Source organism: Prionailurus viverrinus, chromosome A3, assembly GCF_022837055.1.
Source record: "Prionailurus viverrinus isolate Anna chromosome A3, UM_Priviv_1.0, whole genome shotgun sequence".
NCBI lineage: Eukaryota > Metazoa > Chordata > Mammalia > Carnivora > Felidae > Prionailurus > Prionailurus viverrinus.
The window spans coordinates 26,228,106-26,248,278 of NC_062563.1; the positions used below are offsets into that span (position 1 = coordinate 26,228,106).

General features: G+C 47.6%; 1 protein-coding gene and 1 long non-coding RNA gene across 2 annotated transcripts in view; one reads left to right on the top strand and one right to left on the bottom strand.

Moving 5' to 3' along the window:
- The window catches only part of DNMT3B (DNA methyltransferase 3 beta), a 42,108-nt gene extending 39,966 nt beyond the window's left edge, over nucleotides 1-2,142 (bottom strand). Inside the window, exon 1 of the mRNA XM_047852096.1 lies at nucleotides 1,905-2,142. The gene's annotated coding sequence lies outside the window, so the exon portion shown is untranslated. The remainder of the gene's footprint in view (nucleotides 1-1,904) is intronic.
- LOC125161873 (uncharacterized) lies at nucleotides 1,275-19,314 on the top strand. The gene is made up of 3 exons (XR_007150788.1): nucleotides 1,275-1,505; nucleotides 3,748-3,917; nucleotides 19,234-19,314. It is a non-coding gene; the product is annotated as an uncharacterized LOC125161873 (long non-coding RNA).
- Nucleotides 19,315-20,173: the final 859 nt, after the last annotated feature.

Genomic DNA, 20,173 nt, shown 5'->3' on the forward strand with positions numbered 1-20,173 from the left:
AGAGCCAGCAGAGGTCCCTCCCTTCATCCCCATTTCTCATTAGTGGCTGCCCTAAAAAGAGGGGCTATTGTTTAACTATTTCAGATGTCAACATTCATCACCTGCTATGCCAAGCACTATCCCATCGAGCCCTTTCCCCAAGCCCAGTGTGGAAGGAGCTATTGACACCCATCAGACATCTGAGGAACATAGAGGGTTAAATGTTAAATCGTGCATAAAACTGGTTTCATTCTTACACAACCTAGGGTTATTAGTAACACTGTTCCTATTTCACAGATGTAATAACTAAGGCACAGAGGGAAATGGAGTTGCTGGGACAGATTTAAATGCACGCCAAAGACTTTTGTGTGCCGCTAAAGAGGGCAGCCAGCTTACCCCACATGCTAGCTAAGGATGCCAACAGTAGCAGACTTTTATTGAGTAATTACTGTATACCAGCCCTATAAAATAGGTATCATCAATTCAACCCTGGAAAAATAGAGGCAGTCTTGGAATCCATGGTGGGGGCGCAAGAAGCCAGAGCAGGTGTTGGGGAGGAGGGCAGGGGTAGGTCAGGGTTCTGAGCCCTCCACCTGAGAGCAGCAGAAGGGTTACCCCTCCTCGGGAAAATTTCCGTCAGTCTAAACCCACAGCATCCAGAAATCAGGAAGCGGTCCAAATTCACTGTCCGTAATTCTCATTAATGCATGCACTCTCTCAGCTGGGGGCGGGGGTAGGGCGTCGGGGGGGGGGGCGTTGGGGGGGGGGGGGAGGCGCGAGGGAAGTGGGGAGATGGGGAAACACAGGAGCCCAGTCTCTCAGGCCAGATGATAAGGGGAAAGGGCAGACTGGAGGCACAGGCCTGGGGCTGGGCCCAGAAAGGCTGCCCTTCTTTGCCACAGGTGAGTAAATCCAGCAGGAAAGCCCGAGCCCAAGAGCGGCTCCCTGCTGCTAACTTGCTAAGTCCCCCCCGCAGTCTTTCCTGGTTTCCACTTTCTCTCCTACGAAGTGGGACTCAACACCTACTCTCCCTCGTCGAACGCTCACACTAGCAGGGAAGCCGGTATCGGGGAGGTGCTACTAAAGGTTTTGAGACCTCGGTTTGCGGAGTTTGGGAAGTGGGACCGGCTTCATCCCGGAAGAGGGGAAAAATGGAAAGTGAGCCCCCAGGGCAGGCAGCGTGGCCGGGGCAGGGTGGCGCCGCCCCAGCCGGGCTCCTCCCCGGCCAGGTGTGCAAAGGGGAGAGGGCAGCCCCTCCCGAGGACGTCCCGGCAGTCCCGCTGTGCCTCGCCCCGGTGGCTCATCTAGAGAGGACCTCGGGAGGCCACCCCCCTGGTGCACACCCTGGCCCACCTGCTCGCCCGCACTCACACCCATTACTTTTCTTCCATCCCTGCGAGGGGGTTAAACGGGTTTCGCCCGAAACCCTCTAGTCCAAGCCTTAAGGGACGGACGCCCACCTTCCTGGCTGAACTGTCTCCTCTTTCCCCCGCCCCTAATGAGGCTCCCTCTGAAGCCGAGGCCAGGTAAGGACTCCCCCTCCTGATGACCAAGACCCCTTCTTGCTCCACTTTTCTCCGGAGGAACACGTCCTCCCTTCCAGTCTAGACCCCAGGAAGGCCACCCCATCTTCCCTCCCTGAAGACAAACCTCTCTCCCCGGGGTCTTGGGACTACAGCAAGATTATCCCTGCAAGACATAGCACCCCCCGCCCTATTTTTCCTTCTTGTTCCAGGTGGTCCAGTGGTCCTCTCCTCCCCTACCAAGCCGGGTCTCTAGACGGATGGGAGCCGCTCCCCCGGACGTCCCGAAGAGAGGGTCCCTCCTGCCAGTCCCGGGACCCCTCTGTTGTCTCTTCCCTCCCCCCACCCCAGCCCCCGGAGCCCCCAGACTGGCGAGCCTCCCCCGGACCACGGGGCGCTCACCTGCCGAGAGCCTGGCTCGGGCGCCGCTCCGCGGTCGAACCGCGGGTCGGGACAGGCTGGCGGGAGGCCGGCGGGCGGCCGCGCAGGGCGCTCGGCTCGCGAATCTCCGGCGCCGATCACCGAGCTACGTTTACTTGGGCCACTTAACCCCCGCGCTGCCGGCCGGGCGCGGCGGCCGCCCGCTCGCCGGCCTGCCAGTGGGCCGGTGGCGTCCGTCGGGGGGCGCTAGGGGCGTCCACGCGGGCCGGGTCCGCGGGGCTGGGGGGCGGCTGCGGCGCGGAGGCAGCGCAGGCCGGACCAGGCAGCTGGAGTGGGTGGGGAGGGGGCGGTGCCGAGGCCCCTTGTAACCATGGCCCGGCGCTCGCCCCGCCCCCGCCCGGGGGCGCCCCCGCCGCAGCCACTCAGAGCGGGCCCCGGGCGCGAGCGGGGGGAGCCGGGGGTGGGGACGAGGGAAATTTGAAATCACTCCGGAGCCTCCCCTCCGCCCCTCCTCCACAGGCACCGCCTCCTGTTCCCCCCCACCTTACCCCTGGCCTGTTAAATTACCCACTCCTCGAACCGGCCCTGATGGGGAGCTCGCAGGCATCCCCCCAACTCCGGGACTCCATCGGGGACCCGGCTTCGCCGCCCCCACCCCACCCCCACCCCAAGCTGGCACGCGCCGGTCTGGATGCAGGGCCCAGAGAGGGAAGCGCCCCCACTGGAGTCACACAGCAGTTGAGTCTTCCCTCTACCCCCACCTCAGCCCCAATGCTACCAGGGCGCTGCCTTGCCCCCGCCAGTCAGTCACCCCCTCTGGACCCTCGGACCAGTCCTTCCTTCCTTCCTCCCACCCTGCTGGGCCTTTGTCAGCCATCTTGAGGGGAGGGGAGGGGAGAGGAGAGCAGACAGGGAAGGCAGTCAGGTCCTTGGCTGCCTGGGTTCTCTGGTCCCGCAGGCCTCACCAGCAGAAGGAGAAGCCCCACTCTGTTAGGTTTTTCCACTGCCTCTGCCCTTAAAGGGCGTTGAACTTTTGGAAAACAGCTCTCTTACTAACATTTATCGCACCCTGGTATTTATATTCATATATTTATTTGCCTGCTTATTGTGCGTGTCTCTCCACACTTTAGACTGTGAGGGCAGGATGGATCTCCGGGTATCTTAGCACACAGTAGATGCTTAATAAATATGTATTGAATGAATGAGTGAAAGAACAAGTGGATGATAACATGATGGCCTGCAAGGCCCTATAGGAGCTGGCTCCTGCCTGCCTTTCCCTGCATTTCCTAGCCTCCTCACCCCCCCCCACCCCCCACTTTCGGCAGCCTTCTCACCACTCTGCTCTGAAACGCATAGAGCATGTTCCTGGACATTCCTTGTTCAGAGATCTCTACATGGCCAGTCTTTCACCCTTCTGTTCTCTGCCAAAAGGTCATCTTCTAGAGAGGCCTTCCCACTCTGCCGCCGATCACCCCACATAACAGTCTCCCCTCTCCATCCCTCCTATTTCATTCCCTAGATAGCACTCTGAGCTCTTTCACATTGTTTTGCCAACTTCCTTGTTTACATCTTTCTTTTTCTTGTTTTTTTCTTGTGACACAGGTACTATAAACTATCCTCCGTGAGGGCAGAAACCACATCTATCTTGCTCCAAGCTGGATGTCTAGTGCCCACAGGAGGCATTCAGTGCAAGTTTGTTGAATGAATGAATGAACACAGGTTTCCAGCCTCCAGGGCTCCAGATCTCTGAGTAAAACCACAGCTTTCTCCCTTCATCTCTTACCAGGCCTTTGCAAATTACTACATGGCAAACTCTGTAGAAGCTACAAACATTTCTAAACCTATTGGATCTTGTTCTACCTAGGAACCTGGATGGAGGTTGAGGAAATATGAAAGTGAAATGGGAGAGCCTCCCGTGAAGGAGCAGCGAGATCTTCTTGGCCTCTGGCCCAAACATCCAAAATTGGCTTCCAGTCAGTTGGTGTAGGAAGAATGGGATCTCTCAAAGGACCTGGGGCTTGGCCCCCATCTGAGGTATGCCTTTATTGGAAAGAAATATATAAGCTGGTGGACCTTTGGGGAGGGCTGGTGGGCCCATTTTCTGATCCATAAACCAAGATCTGCCACATGGAAAAAGATGTCTGTACCACCAGGAGTGCCTGGGAGGCCTAGGTTAGGTGCCAAAGGGGTGGTTTTCCGGAACATGCAGACATCTCTGGCAAAAGCAGACCACCTAACTTCAGAAAAAAAGTAGAGGATCCGAACGAGCAAGTGTTGACTCCTATCATCTGGAAAGGAAGGAATGCCAGAATGGGTGAAGGAAAAATGGCAGGACGTCTCCCTAGGGCACAGCACTTTATAATTTGCAAAGTTCATTGGTCATGGTCACCACCTCATTTGAACTTCACAGCCACTCCATGAGGAGTCAGGGCAAGGAGAATCAGGCACCCCATTTCAGATGAGGGGTCTGAGGCCCAGAGAAGAGATGGACCCACTTGTGCAAAGTGGGTCAGCCAGGCAGCCTGACCTTGACTGAGCACCTGCTATGTGGCAGGTGGCTGGCTAGGAATTGAGACAAGAAAGCCCATAGCTTACCTGCTGGGTAGAGAGCATCAGAAAATGAACACATATAAGGAAATAAGAGAATAAGATCAACCTGGGAAGAAGATAAAATGGAGACAAGACTGATGTAGCCAGGGGAAGACCTAGGTCAGGATTCAGCTTGTGGACAGCATGTGGTAGGGACAAGCAGGACACCAGTGTGGCCAGAGCTGAGGGAGTGAGGAGGGGAGAAATAATAGGGGGCCAGGTCTTGTGGGACCTAGTAAGCCATGGCAGGGGATTTGGATGTCACCATTTGAGCCACGATCTGACTCAGATGTTTAAAACACATCCAGGTGGGGAGATGGACAGGGAAGGGACCTGGTCTGGAAAACTGAGGATGGTAGCCTGGACCACGGTGGGAGCAGAGGAGGTGGAGAGAAGGGACTGAATTTGGGATAGGGTGTGGGGATTGGGGCAGGTAGTGCTGATGGCTCCAGGGGGTAGAGGAAAGGATGGCATCACGGATGGCCCCTAGAATTTCAGCCTGAGCACCTGGGTGAAGGGTGGTGCATTTACCTAAAGGAGGAAGGTTTACATAATGTGGATTTGAAAGGGAGCTCAGCAAGTCTGCTTTGGCCTTGGCTGCATGAATGTGGAGTCACACTGTGGTCTGGGCTGCTACCCAGGTCCCCTGACTGTGTCCAGTGCTCCTCTCACTGTCTGAGTGGTAGGGCATGCCATCTACATCTCCCACACCACACCCCTCCTCCAGGGTGGTGGACCCGTTCTCGGAAGGATGGACCCACGTGTCCTAGAAAGGGATTTTTCATCACACACTGTGGTTGGGATCCCACCTCCAAAGTTGCCTGAATCTGATAAATCACCTGGTCTCTCTGAGCCTCGGTTTCCCCAGCCAGAGAGAGAAAATACTTCATTGGCACAGGGAGCATTAAATGACCTTAAATGAAAACATTGATGCTGGATTACCCAGTTGGGCAGACAAGGCTCCAGGCCCCAAAGAAATATTTTTATGAAAGATTTTTCTTTCTTCCCCCAGACTCCCCAAGATTTTGCTTTTTGATGTTTAAAAAACCATGTAGCTAGGGTGCCTGGCTGGCTCAGTCGGTGGAGCATTTGAATCTTAATCTCTGGTTGTGGGTTCGAGCCCCACATTGGGTATAGAGATTACTCAAGAATAAAATCTCTAAGGGGCTCCTGGGTGGCTCAGTTGGTTAAGCAACAGACTCTTGATTTCAGCTCAGGTCATGATTTCACGGTTTGAGCTTTACGATGGGCTGCCACGCTGACAGGATCAGCACAGAGCCTGCTTTGGATTCTCTCTCTCCCTCCCTCTCTCTGCCCCTCCCCTGCTCACTTGCTCTCTCTTTGTCTCAAAATAAATACATAAACTTTAAAAAAAAATCTTTAAAAATAGGGGCGCCTGGGTGGGTCAGTCGGTTAAGTGTCTGACTTCAGCTCAGGTCATGATCTCATGGTTCGTGGGTTCGAGCCCCGGGACAGGCTCTGTGCTGACAGCTCAGAGCCTGGAGCCTGTTTCAGATTCTGTGTCTCCCTCTCTCCCTGCCCTTCCCCCACTCACGCTCTGTCTCTCTCTGTCTCAAAAATAAATAAACATTAAAAAATTTTTTTTAATCTTTAAAAATAGTAATAAGAATAAAAAAATAAAATCTTTAAATAAATAGTAAGTAAAAATAAAAATTTATCTAAGCAGATCACAATTATACTCACGATGGTAATCAATGTTTATAAGGAAACAACAAAAATTCTGTGATTAAAGGTCATTTGTTTCGTCATCTGAAAAAACACATAGATAAGGGAATGTCCTTGCTCTTAGGAAATAAACACTAAAGTGTTTAGAGGTAAAGGGGCACAATATCACCAATTTGCTCTTAGATGGTTCAGAAACAATAATATGCGTATATTTACGCATAAAGCAAATGGAACAAAATGTAAACAAATGGAAAATCTAGCTAAGGCATTCATTCATGAGTTCCTTGTACTAGTCTTACAACTCTTCTGTAAACTAGAGCTTATGCAAATAAAAAGATGCCCCCCAAAAATTAGCGTTAAAAAAATGAACCAGGGGTGCCTGGGTGGCTCAGTTGGTTACGGATCTAACTGCAGCTCAGGTGAGGTCAAGCCCCGCACTGGGTGAGCTCCAGTCCCAGTTTTGGGCTCCTTACTGTGCAGAGCCTGCTTGGGATTCTCTCTCTCTCTCCCTCTCCCTCTCTGCCCCTTATGGGATTCTCTCTCTCTTCCTCTCTCTCTGCCCCTCACTCACTCATGCTCTCTCTCTCTCAAAAATTAATTAATTTAAATTAAATTAAAAACTAAAATATAAAAAGAAACCACACAGGGGCACCTGGCTGGCTCAGTGGGTAGAGCGTGTGACTCTAGATCTAGGGGCCTTGAGGTCAAGCCCCACACTGGGTGTAGAGATTACTTACATAAATTTTTTTAAAAAGCACACACAAAGGGGCCCCTGGGTGGCTAAGTCGGATGAGCATCTGACTTCGGCTCAGGTCATGATCTCTGTGTTTGTGGGTTCGAGTTCTGCATCGGGCTCTGTGCTGACAGCTCGGAGCCTGGAGCCCGTTTCGGATTCTGTGTCTCCCTCTCTCTGTCCCTACCCCACTCATGCGCTGTCTCTCTCTCTCTGTCTCTCAAAATAAATAAACAATGAAAAAAAAATTTTTTTTCAACGTTTATTTATTTTTGGGACAGAGAGAGACAGCGCATGAACGGGGGAGGGGCAGAGAGAGGGAGACACAGAATCGGAAACAGGCTCCAGGCTCTGAGCCATCAGCCCAGAGCCTGACGCGGGGCTCGAACTCACGGACCACGAGATCGTGACCTGGCTGAAGTCGGACGCTTAACCGACTGCGCCACCCAGGCGCCCCGAAAAAAAAATTTTTTTAAAGCACACATAAATATCATGCTAATCAACACATTGATGGGTTTACACTTAAGTTGTGGTTAAATATGGTACTTGTGTTGAATTCTACCACTGTTTTCTCAAGTCTCAAAGCAGCTACAGGTTTTTAATAACATACAAAGTGCTAAGCACTGTGCTTGTTGCATAATAGGTTTTTCACATGTGGTAGGTATTTTTATGAGCAAGTGACTTCATCTCTCTATGCCTCGATTTCATCACCTATAAAATGGAGGTAATAAGAGCACTTCATAGGATTGTCATGAGAATCATATAAGTTAATATATAGAGGGCATTTTGAACCATAACAACCATAAACATGCTTAGTAAATTTAAAAAATACATTGTTATTTTTTTCATGTTTATTTTTATTTTTGAGAGGCGGGGGAGGGACAGAGAGAGAGGGAGACAGAGGATCTCAAGCCGGCTCCACGCTGACAGCAGAGAACCTGATGCAGGGCTCAAACCCACGAACCCATGGGATCATGACCTGAGCCGAAATCACACTTAACCAACTGAGCCACCCAGGCGCCTCCCAAAATACATGAATTCATGCTGCTCCTCTCCCCTGCTGTCCCAGCTCTTGGCAGGTGCAGAGAAAAAAGCTCTCGCTGCCTCCCCAGCATCACATAGCCCTGTCCCTTGGGTTCCAGGCTGCCAAGGCAAACCCAGTTCACCGCTGGATCCACAAGCAGTGGCTAGTATGATGAGCCCCATATAATAGTTGAGGAAACTGAGGCTGTGCAAGGTAAGGAGGTTTGCCTGAAAGCCATAACTGGCCGGTGGCAGAGCTGGAACTAGACTCCCAGCTCAACCCCCACCCTGTGCGCTGCCCCCCCCCCCCCACCTTGTGTGCTATGCTAAGGAGTTTGAGCCTCAGTCAACTCCCAGTCTGATTGGAATAATAATAATAGTAATGACTGCTTCCTGGAGTGACTGCCGGCATTCTCTGAGCCCAGGTATGTGAAAGAACTCTATTGTAAACTACTCAGTCTCAATTGTAGTGTCATTAAAGGCCACCTTCATTTGCAAAGTGGGTTCCTCACCTTTCATTTTCTGCTGGAACACCCAGATTTCTCTCTGCCCCAGTCGACCCACAGAAGGAATTCTTTTATGCCTTTCAAACCTAAAAATGGGCCATTGAAATATCTGCTGTAAATATACCTGCCTAGACAGGTACACAGAGTCTGGCCAGGTATTATTCATTAGTTATTATTAACTAAGCATGCTAGTCACAGCCATCAAGGGAATAACCCTGTGCCAGGCACTGGGCTGAGTGTTTTACACATATTATTACACACTGATGCTTGCGTCCCCTTTACGAAGTAGAAAGCGGTGTTATCTCCATGTGACACACGGGGAAACTGAGGGCCACAGAGGCAGAATAATTATTCCAGGTCGTACTGCCAGGAAGTGTGCTGAGAGCCGAGATTAAATTCTAAGCCGTGGTCTTAACCACTTTGCTACCCTGTAAAAGTTTTAGCATGATGCCTATGAGGTGGCACTGGTGAGCAGGTGAAGGGACCCTGCATCTCCCGAAGAGCCCCTCGCTCCCTGCACAGCCCCATTGACTTTCCTTTGCCAGGGGAAGTGAGTCCGCCCGTGCCTTCTCAGCCAGGGAAACTCTGTCCTGAGGCTCTGCTCCTGGCATCTTCCTTCTCCTCCTCCTTTCCCTCCTTCAAAACAGAGAAATGCCCTGGGGTGGGCATGGAAGTTAGGATAGGAAGTAGGCCACTCTTCCTCTCTCCATTCCCTACAGAAGCAGTTTTCTCCTCGCTGCTGTCACTGAGGCCGATGCCTTGGTGGAGGAGGGTGTAGATATCTATGGAATGGGTGGGAAGGGCTGGGGGCAAAGCACACAACAAAAATGGACTCAGTCCTGGTTCTGCCCTCCCGGAGCTTACAACCAAGTAGGGAAACAGACACTAATTCAATTTATCTCCTAAACAATTAGGAGGTTACAGCTGTGTTAAATGCTAAGAAGACAAAGGCACGGTGAATAAGAGGAAACGTTTTCGGTTTTAGGGCCTGAGAAATCTTCCCTGAGAAAGTGATGGTCCAACAGCGCTCTGAGGGGATGCAGGCTACAAGGTGGAGGGAAATGTGTGTGCGTTCTGGGCACTGGGAGTAGCACTTGCTAAGATCCTGGAACACAGAGAACTGAGAGGAGGCCGTATGTGGCTCGAGCAAGCAACTGGAGAGAAAGAATCTGGTGAAGAGGGCAGGGCCAGATCACGAGACCTTAAGCCATGAAATCATTGGAGGGTTTTCAGCAGACAGATTAGTAATGTGATCAGATGTAAACAGAGCATTTTGCATCGTGTCTGGCACAATGGTAGCTAATAGAAAGCAAAAAAGCCCTCCCTTCATTCTGCAAGTTTCTGTACCTGTAGGTAATATTTTATCCCAATTTCTCCAGACATCAAATGAATGAATGCTCAAGTTATTTATCATCATTATTATTCATAGTGGTAACAATATTACTCCTAATTTGCTTCCCCTGAATTGCCTAAGGAGATGATTTTTTAAAAGGTATGAGACACAGTTAGGAGAACACAGCCCTGGGGCACCTGGCTGGCTCAGTCAGGAGAGCAAGTGACTCTTGATCGCGGAATTGTGAGTTGGCAGCCCCATATTGGCTGTAGAGGCTACATACGTACCCATGGATGTACATACATACACAAACTTGAAAAAAAAGAAAAGGAAAGAAAACACAACACTATTGCCCACCACTGCCCTGAAACACACCCCTCAGAATGGCCCTTTTAAGAAGAGGCTCCACTGCAAAATAGTCCATGATCCGTTTTTGGCTTTTGACCTGGGTCCCAGGTGTGAACCACTTACTGCTTTCCCCATCCTGAGCCTTAAAACAGATAGCATGCCTTACTTTTGAGAGAACGTCCCTCCATTTTTTGTGACGATCATGAAATAAGGTATTCACCCATACTTGATCGGTTTCTAACTTTTGGAAGTTCTTTGAGTAAGTCTTGCTTCTGCCACTTGTTACCCAGCAGAGCCACCTCGCCTGGCTGAGCTTTACCGTCTCCATCTGTAACGTGTGGTATGGTGAGTGTTGAAAGGAATGACGCATGCCCTCATGTCTGTCCTCGTGCACATTGGCACAGACTTGAGCCTGGAGATTTTCCTGAAGACACATCAGCTGGGCTGGTGGTAGAGATGGTGACAGGGAAATACAGGTGCCCAGTAACCAGGCCATGTTTACCTTTACAAGTTTTAGGCCCCAGGCCCACCCCAGTTCTGTTTCTGTTCTCAGGGCCTCCAAGAGACCTCAGTCCACCTTCCAGGTTTCAGGGTTCCACCTGAAGTTCTTGTCTGTTACACCCAGGTGGATGCCCAAAGGATCTTACATTATAAGGTCTTTTTCATCCCCCTACTCCAGTGCCCTCAAGCTTCTGCTTAAAACCCTGACACAGGTCACTCCTGATGCAAAACCCAGAGTCCTGGAGGTAGGATTGAGGCCACGTAATGTTTATGTGTGTAACATCTTGTCCTTTCCTCGGCCAATCCATATGGACAAAATGTCCATGTCAACACATATGACTGTCATTCTTTGTAACTGCTTCACAGAATCCCACAGGATGAATGAACTGCAGTTTATTTCACAACGGATCCTGCTCATGGACAATTCATCTGTTTACAAGTTTTTCCCATTACAATCCTGGTTACCAAGAACATTCCTCTATATTTCCTCTTCATATGTATATACACTTCTAGTTTTATAGTTACTGTTCAATTGTCCAAGATGACTATGGAACAATTTATTAGTTACTTTTATAATTTTCCAACATTTTATTATGGAAAATATTCTAACATTCAGCAAAGTTGAAAGAATTTATGGGGAACACTCTTATACCTCCACCCAGATTTTGCTGTTAACATTTTATCCATCCAGCCATCCATCTTACTTTTTGAAGCATTTCAAAGTAAGTTGCAGACATCAGTACACTTCCTTCTAAACATTTCAAAATGCATTTCATTAACTAGAGTTTAACATTTGTTTACACTTTTTTGTCTTCAAGGTAAGATTTGCATAAAAGACAGGAACACATCTCAAGTGCACATTCCCTGAACACTTATATGCACATATACACAGGTGTGTGCTTGTGTAACCCAAACCCCTATGAAGATACAGAACATCATCATCACCTTGGAAAGTTCTTTTGGCCTTTCCAGGCAATCTCTGCCCCAACTCTTGCAGAGACCATTGGTGTTCGAATTTTTTCCACCACTGATTGCCTGTTCTAGGTCTTTATGTTTTTTAATGAGTGTGGGGATGGGGGGGGGGGGGAACACTCCCTACCTACAATTTTTTTCTTCCTTTTATTTTAATGGGAGAAAAAAAGTATCTCACCTCCTCTTCAACGCCTAAAGGAATTTCTTCCTGGTCAGATAAGTTCTATTCCTTCTTTGAGTTCCAATAAGCAATTAACTTCTCATTCCCTGGGACACATGTATTCAGGCTCTGAGCTACCCTAGTGTAGGGACCACAGTTACCCGACAACAGGTGCTCAATAAATGTTTCTTCCCTTGAAACCCTAACTTATTTTTCTCTTACTTTCAGACACACCATAAGGTACCTGTGGGTTTTCCTTTATTTCTGGAAGCTCAAGTTTGACTCCTGAGGGGGGTAGGATGGTAAAGGGAAGAGGGTCAGCAGCCTGGTCTCATTCTTCCATCAACCCACTGAGTGACCCTGTGCAAATGTTTTCCCCAGTCTGGGCACTGGCTTCCCACACTGTCAAACAAGGAAGATAGGACGGTGTGGAATGGGGCCAAAAACCTTAGTGTCATTCTTCACACCCTTCTCTCATGTTTCCACACAGGATCTACCAGCATATCTGACAGTTTTTCCTTCAGCTCTGATACCAAATCTGACCCTCACCACTCTTCCAGTGCCAGCACCGTGGTACAAGCTACGGTCCTCACTCCACCAGAATCCTGCACCGAGCCTACTCACTGAGCCCCTAGCTTCCACCCTTGCCCACTCCTGTCTGCTCTTCCAGAGCAGCCAGGCCAGTCTTTGTCCAAAGCCCTCCTGTGACTCCCCATCCCACTGGGAGCAAAAGCCAAAGTCTTTCCAAGGTCCCCCATGACCTTGACCCAATCCCACCTCCTACCATCTTCAGTTCTCACCACACTGACCTCTGCTTTTCCTTGAGCATGCCAAGCATACTCTGACCTCAGGGCCTTTGCATTTACTTTTCCCTCTACCTGGAATTCTTCCCCCCAGATACTTGCATGGCTCATTTCTTCACTACCGTCAGGTCTTTGCTCAAATGACACTTTATCAAAGATGCCTTCACTCACCTGCCTATTAAAGAGCAAGCCTTCACCTTCCTCCTCCAGCACTCCCCATCTCCACTTACCATCGTCCAATGTGCTATGTATTCACTTACTTATTACTGCCTGTCTACCTGACTCGAATGTAAGCTCCATGAGGGACAGCTTATTTATCTGTTTTGACCACTGCTATATTTTGTTCACTGTGCACCTAGAAGAGGGCCTAGTTCATAGTAAGTGCTCAGTAAATATGTGGGGGAGTCAGGGAACATGGGTTTGGGACTTACCTCTAGCAATGATCTTTTCTAAGGCTTGGATTCTTCCCTTTAAAAAGGCTCTCAATGTTTTCCTCGTTGTGTTGTTGTGAAATATAACGTGTTTCCATGTTATAGAGTGCTGCCCAATTAAGAGTGAAGAGGCCTTATGACTTAGGGCACGGGCTTCCAACCCTAGGTCACTCAGGTTCCCTGGCCCTTCTAGTACTTGCTTCAGAAGTTTCCTGAGGGTTATACAAGAAGCCATGAGGAAAGTGCTTAACACAGTGTCTGGTATAGTAATAACAACCGTCCTTGTTGAGGGACTGGAAAAGAAGGATTCTAGTTCCCGGGATTTGCTCTGGATCTGGACTCTGCCTCCTCTTTTGTTTTGGGATAAACAGACCTGTCCAGACCCATCCTTATCTCCTCTGGGCAGGCCCTCTCCCTCCAAGCTTCAGGAAGTCCATATACACAGACTACAGATAACCCTGCCTGCAGGCTGGGCTTTGGAAAGTGCTTACTGAGTCATGCTGACCTGGGGAGGAGCCGGAGAAGGCAGGGTGGCAAGCCCCAAACCCTAGGGTTTCCCCCTTGGTTGTTAGGTTTATGCCCACGGCCGGTCAGAGGTGGAGGACTTAGTCGCCTTAACCTCCATTCGTCTTTCAGGTCTACCCACAGATGGCCTACCCCCACGGACGCTTCACCCCCATTGAACCTGCTCACAACCTCCCCTCCTTCCTAGAATTTACCGCTTTGCAATGTCTTTGAGCGGCTTTCTAAATGCAGTGGGTCTCTCCCATCAGATTGTGAGCTGCTGGGGGGAAGGGGGAAGGGGGGCGGGGCAGTATTCTGTCTTGGTCACCACTGTGTCCCCAGCACCTAGCACAGGGCCTGGGACACAGAAAGTATTCCGTAAATACCTGCTGCCAGAATGACTGAGTGGATTTTTCCATCTTTCAGATGAGAAAGATGGTCTAGAAGCGAAAGTTCCCCTGGTAACTCCTCCAAGGTTACACCCAGGCAGTGTTCTCGGCACCCTGCGGCCATTTGCATTGCAGTCCTACCTCAGGCGAGGCCAGGCATTCATTTTATAATTGTCCTGAGGAGAAAAACAAAACAGACAATAGAGATCCGAGGCCTCATTTTCTCAGGCAAAGAGATTCCAACCATGAATTTGAAATAAGGAGTGAGATTCTCCTAAAGTAGAGGCATTATCACCCCCACCCTCAAAACTAGGAACTTCCCAAGGGTCCTTTAAAAAGCAAATTTCTAAAAAGAAAAAGAAAAAAAATACACACACATATATATACATATATATATGTACACACATATATATATGTATATATATTAAATAAAAAGCACATTTCTAGAGGGACCGTTTAAAAGTCTATTGGAGCTTAGGCCAAGGGTCTTAAAAAGGCTTCACCTTTATCCTAGGAGTTCCACTTCTAAAATTTACGTCAAAGAAAAATCTTGAGATTGAGGGAGGTTTTCGAACAGGTGAGCAACTTCTCTACATCCTATTAAAAAATCAGAGTTGGAACTGTCCTAGAAGTCCAACAATAGAGGAATGTTTACATTAATGTGCAAGTATAAGGATAGAAAGCTAAAAAGGAAATGACCCCTCTCCCCACAGCTTTCAGCAAGCTCAGAGCCAATTTGAAGCCTAGTCAATAATTTCTCTACTGCTCCACATGTTGGTGAGTTTGCACCCTACCTGGTCCTGATTTACGTGTTTTTTTTGTGTGTTTTTTTTTGTTTTGTTTTGGGGTTGTTGTTTTTTTTAACCCTCCTACTTTAAGTGGCTCATTTCTTCAGCCAGTAACAGCCTCCCAACAGGGGAGTTTTGTCTGGTTCACTGCTCTGTCCCAGCACCCAGCATGATTCTCAGTAAAGACATGTTGCATGAATGGACAGATATATCCACAGGGTTGACTTCAAATCTTGGGCAATTTTGCAACTCCTACCCGAATGAAAGGGGCCAACCCAGCAATTCCATTGTAAGACCCAGGAATGCCATTCATAAGATATCTGTTTGCATGGATACCTCTGTATATGAAAAGGCAAGATGCTGAAGAGTGTAGTAGTGTATGTAGGAGTCCATGGTGCGAACCAAAAATAATAACTCAGAGAAAGAAGTCTCAGCCATTCTAGAACGATCCTAAAAGCACTTTTGGGAAGTTCAGATCTCAGTCCTGCCCCTAACCAGCCTGGGACCTTGGATAGCACCTTTCCTCCCTAGGCCCCAACCCCCTGCCCCCAAAAAACAAGGATAAGAGTTAAGACCTCCTGGTGGGGTTACTGAGAGGATTAAGGAAGAAAATGCAGGTAAACGCCCAGCACCTCTCCCGGAGTGAGTACTCAGATATATTAGTTCAAGTAGAAATTTATTTCCCTTGTGACAGGATGGGAACAAAGATCATTTAACTTCTTTCCACTCCTTTAAAAATGTATTCTGTAAATAAGTTCAAATTGATGAAAGAGTTTCAAGAATACAAAGACTACCCATACACCCTACCCAGAGTCAACAACTGTTCATCTTTGCCATATTTGTGCTTTTAACCGCCTCTCCGGGTTTTTTTCTTGAACCATTTCATCCCTCTGTACCTTACTTTCAGCATGTAATTCTGAAGGACAAAAACATTCTCCTACATGACCAAAGTACAAAGGAAGTTGAACATTGATACGATAGGATTATCTACTTTAAAATCATCTTCAAATTTCATCAATTGTCCCAAATGAATTGTCCCATGACAATTTCATCAATTGTCCCAAATTGTCCAAATGAATCAAATTTCATCATAATGTCCTTTTTTAAATATGTGGTTAAAAAAATAATAAAACCTGCATAACATAAAATTTACCATCTTAACCATTTCTAAGCATACAGTTCAGTAATGTTAAGTATATTCACGTTGTTGTGCCAATAACATATTTTATGGCAATTGCTTACCTCCATCCAAGACCACACATTGGATTTAGTTGTCTTGTCTTTTTTTTTTTTTTTTTCTTTTAATCTGGAACAATTCCCCAACATTCCTTTTTTGATGACTTTCATGACATAGGTGTTTTGAAGAGTCTAGGCCAACTATAATTTTGCATTCCGTTATGTGCTTTTATTTATTGATTTATTTATTTTTTAATATTTATTTATTTTTGGGACAGAGAGAGACAGAGCATGAACGGGGGAGGGGCAGAGAGAGAGGGAGACACAGAATCGGAAACAGGCTCCAGGCTCTGAGCCATCAGCCCAGAGCCTGACGCGGGGCTCGAACTCACGGACCGCGAGATCGTGACCTGGCTGAAGTCGGACGCTTAACCGACTGCGCCACCCAGGCGCCCCCGTTATGTGCTTTTATAATAAAGGAGCTAGTATTGGAGGTCTGATGAGTGTAATAATAAATGGAAACACGAAAATGTCCATAGTATTTTTCTCCCCCAGTTTTTGGTAGGAGGAGGACCTGGAGTCTGTCCCTTCTGTTATAAGGCCCTTGGGTGACACGCCAGATCCTAATGGTGATGGAAATGTTCTGCATCTCCTACCAGTGTTAGTATTTTGCTTTAGAAGATAGGATCTGTACGTGGAGGGAAGCTGGGTGAAGGTATAATGGATCTATTGTTTCTTACAACTGTACATAAATCTACAATTGTCACAGAATTAAAAATTTAATTTTTTAAAAATGCTTTTTGGCATTTCAGAGCAGGAAGGGTCAACCCTTCTCCCAGGAAGGACCTGGCCCTGTGGTGGAATTCCCAGCGGGAATCCTCGTGCCTGAGAAAGGACTTCTTAATGAGCTCCTTTCACTTGCAGGGGTGGGGGGAGGGCGCCTCCTTTGCCCTCCACAGGGACATTTTAAAGTGAATGAAGGGAGCAAGGTCTCTCATTAAGGCTGAAATGGGAGCTGCTGGGGGCGGGGGTTTTCTAGAAAGGAGGCCTGGCCCCAGGTCTGCATTTCCTGCGACAAAGTTATGGCATTAACAATAATCACCACTCCTGCAACCAAGAATGGACTGTGAAGGGTAACACTTGGAAAGGCCATCTTACCTATTATTTTCATTAACTGCCAAGTACTTAATAAAATTGAAAAATTGTAAAGCCCTAAATAGGCACCCTTGGGGATTAGTTATGAGCATTATATTCTCGCTCAGAAGAATAGTAGGCAGCATCTAATAGCATTTATAGTTGAAGCCAAGAATGGCATTGTCTGAGATCTTGAGGTTTTTTTTTTTTTAGAGGATTTGGAATTTTCCTCAAGACTGAGGGAAGCTGGGTTGGAAGAAGAGCGAGATGCTCTTAAGAGCATCATCAGGGAAACGAAACTACCCCCGGATCCCTGTTTAGGGTGAAATGCTAATTTCTGAGATCAGTCATGGTCTCTCCCTACCTAGAAAATTTGGCCATTTTCTTGCTGTTTAGAACCCAGAAAGTCTGAACATAACATTCCTTGACCCTCATAGGAATTTCTCATAAATAAATCATCAGAGGTGGGGGAAAATGCTTATTGCCATATTTCTGTAAGATTAAAAGATTGGAATAATAATAACAAGCATTTGTTGAGCACCTACCATGGGCCAGTTGCTGTGCTGTTTCATGAACTTTGTCTCATTTCATTCTTTCAAGTAGGTTCTATTTTTGTCTCCATTCTTACAAATGAAAAAAGACATGGAGGCACAAAAAGCTTAGTATTTTGCCCAAGACAACATTATTAGTAAGTGAGGGAGACAGATGTGCAAATGACAGCAATAATGCAACGTGATAAACTTTAAAATAGAAACAATATGAGCGACTATACGTAGACGATGTTACGTGTTGTCCACTCGGGTGTTTCAGGTAAAGCCTAGCCCATGGTAAGCACCTAAAAATGGCTGTTATTATTTATACTTCAAACTTGAATGTGCCCAGGAATCACCTGGAGATCTTGTTAAAATGCAGATCCTGAATCTGCAGCAGGTCTGGGGGTGGGGGACGGGTGCTAAGAGTCTGCATTTCTAACAAATTCCCAGTTGGTGTCCATGTCATTCAAGGATCACACTTTGACTATCAGAGAGTAAATAGGTTGGGGAAGTGGGAAGCGCTGAATATTTAAAAACAAAACAAATCACAGAAGCCCCAAGGACCTGTGATGTGGGAGAAAACTGGAAAGTAAGACAGTCATTGTGTTACTACAGTGTTGGACAGCAGCTTTGAGTGGATTTCTTTCCCTCTATTTTCTTTTCTTTTCTTTTCTTTTCTTTTCTTTTCTTTTCTTTTCTTTTCTTTTCTTTTCTTTTCTTTTCTTTATTTATTTTGAGGGAGAGAGAGAGAGCACACATGTGAAAGGGGTAGAGAGACAAGGAGAGAGACAGAGAGTCCCAAGCAGGCTCGCACTGTCAGCTCAGAGCCCGAGGCAGGGCTTAAACCCAGACACTGTGAGATCATGAGGTAAGCTGAAATCAAGAGTTGGATGCTTAACTGATGGAGGCACTCAGGTGTCCCCCCCTTTTGTCTATTTTCGGTCACATGGGTTAATTCAATTCCATAAATATTTATTGAGTGCTTCAGCACCAGTCACTGTGGGAGCAGAAATGAAAGAAATCCAATGGTTTCCTTAAGAATTTTTTTAAGTTAAAAATAATTTAGGGGTGCCTGGGTGGCTGGCTCAGTCAGTTAAGCATCTGACTTTGGCCCAGGTCATGATACCACGGTTTGTGAGTCGGGCTCCAGGCTGACAGCTCAGAGCCTGGAGCCTGCTTCGGATTCTGTCTCCCTCTCTCTCTGCCCCTACCCCACTCATGCACTGTCTCTCTCTCTCTGAAATATAAATAAACATTAGGGGCGCCTGGGTGGCTCAGTCGGTTAAGCGTCCGACTGCAGCTCAGGTCATGATCTCATGGTTTGTGGGTTTGAGCCCCACATCAGGTTCTGTGCTGACAGCTCAGAGCCTGGAGCCTGCTTCAGATTCTGTGTCTCCCTCTCTGCCCCTCCCCTGCTCATGCTCTGTCTCTGTCTCAAAAATAAATAAAAACATTAATTTTTAAAAAATAAACATTAAACTTTTTTTAATAAATAATTTAAAGAAACATACTTAAAAGCACATTTCATTGTATGTAAATTATACCTCAACAAAGTTGATTTAACACCTAAAGATATGAATAAATATCTGGGGCATACGAATAATGCTAGGGCATTATATTTATTCAGGGATATTTCTTAAAAGGTTAAAAATATTTTAATATAAAAATTCCTGGAGGGTGAGTCAGGGGGCTTGAGTTCAGTTCCTATCTGTCCGTAACTTGAAGGTTTACTCTCTTCCAGGTAACTTGGAGTTGGACAAGTGCTCTGCATATATTTTCAAAGCACTTTGTGCTTCTTGGCATCAGTTAACAATTTCATGCACATGTGAGTTTCCCATGTGTGTGTCTGCTATCCTGAGTAAACTCTGACTTGTCCCAAGTCAGGCACCGCATCTGGTTGCAGTGTGGTATCCCAGCACCTGTCACGGCATCTACTCCATAGTGGACACCGGATATTATCTAATGAATGAGTACATGAGTGAAATAATGACTAAAGGGGAGGTGCTTGGCCTCTAGGTAGAAGGCATTTTGTTCATACCCGTCCAGAGGGTATTTAGTAAAAGGTAGAGAAGAAAGCCTGGTAGGGAAAGCCAGCCAATCCTTTCCACGGTCTCCCATTCCACGTTTCTAGGCACCACCTCCCTACCCTCAAAGTTGAGTGCAGGGGTAGGTGAAGAGGCTCTTGGACTTGGGAGTCCTGTCCTAGGTTCCAGGGAGCATCTCTCAGTTTTCTTCTTTGTCCAATGGAGATCAGGGTAAAAGTTACTTGGGGCTGTGGGAGGTCCTTGGGAAGAGACAGACTGGGGGTTAAAGTGTTTTAGGGGCTGCAGTGATTACCACTGTCATAATAATCTCACTTCATGGACCTGACCACCACCACCCTTCCTGGTATTATCACAGTATTAGTACTTCTTTGGGGCAGTGTCCTCCACTCCAGAGGTTCTCAAAGCGTGGTCCCTAAGTACTTGCTGGAAGTCCAAGTTCTCAGGCTCCACACTAGACCCTTCCAGATGAGATGCTTTGGGGGTGGGGCCCAGCAATCTGCTTTACAACAAGACCTCCAGAAGATGCTGATGCAAGCCCAACTTTGAGACCGCTCTGCTCTGCTCTGATATAAGCTCTCCTGGGGACACTGGGCCTGCACTGTTCACTTCTCTATCCGCGGGGCCTGGCATGGTCAG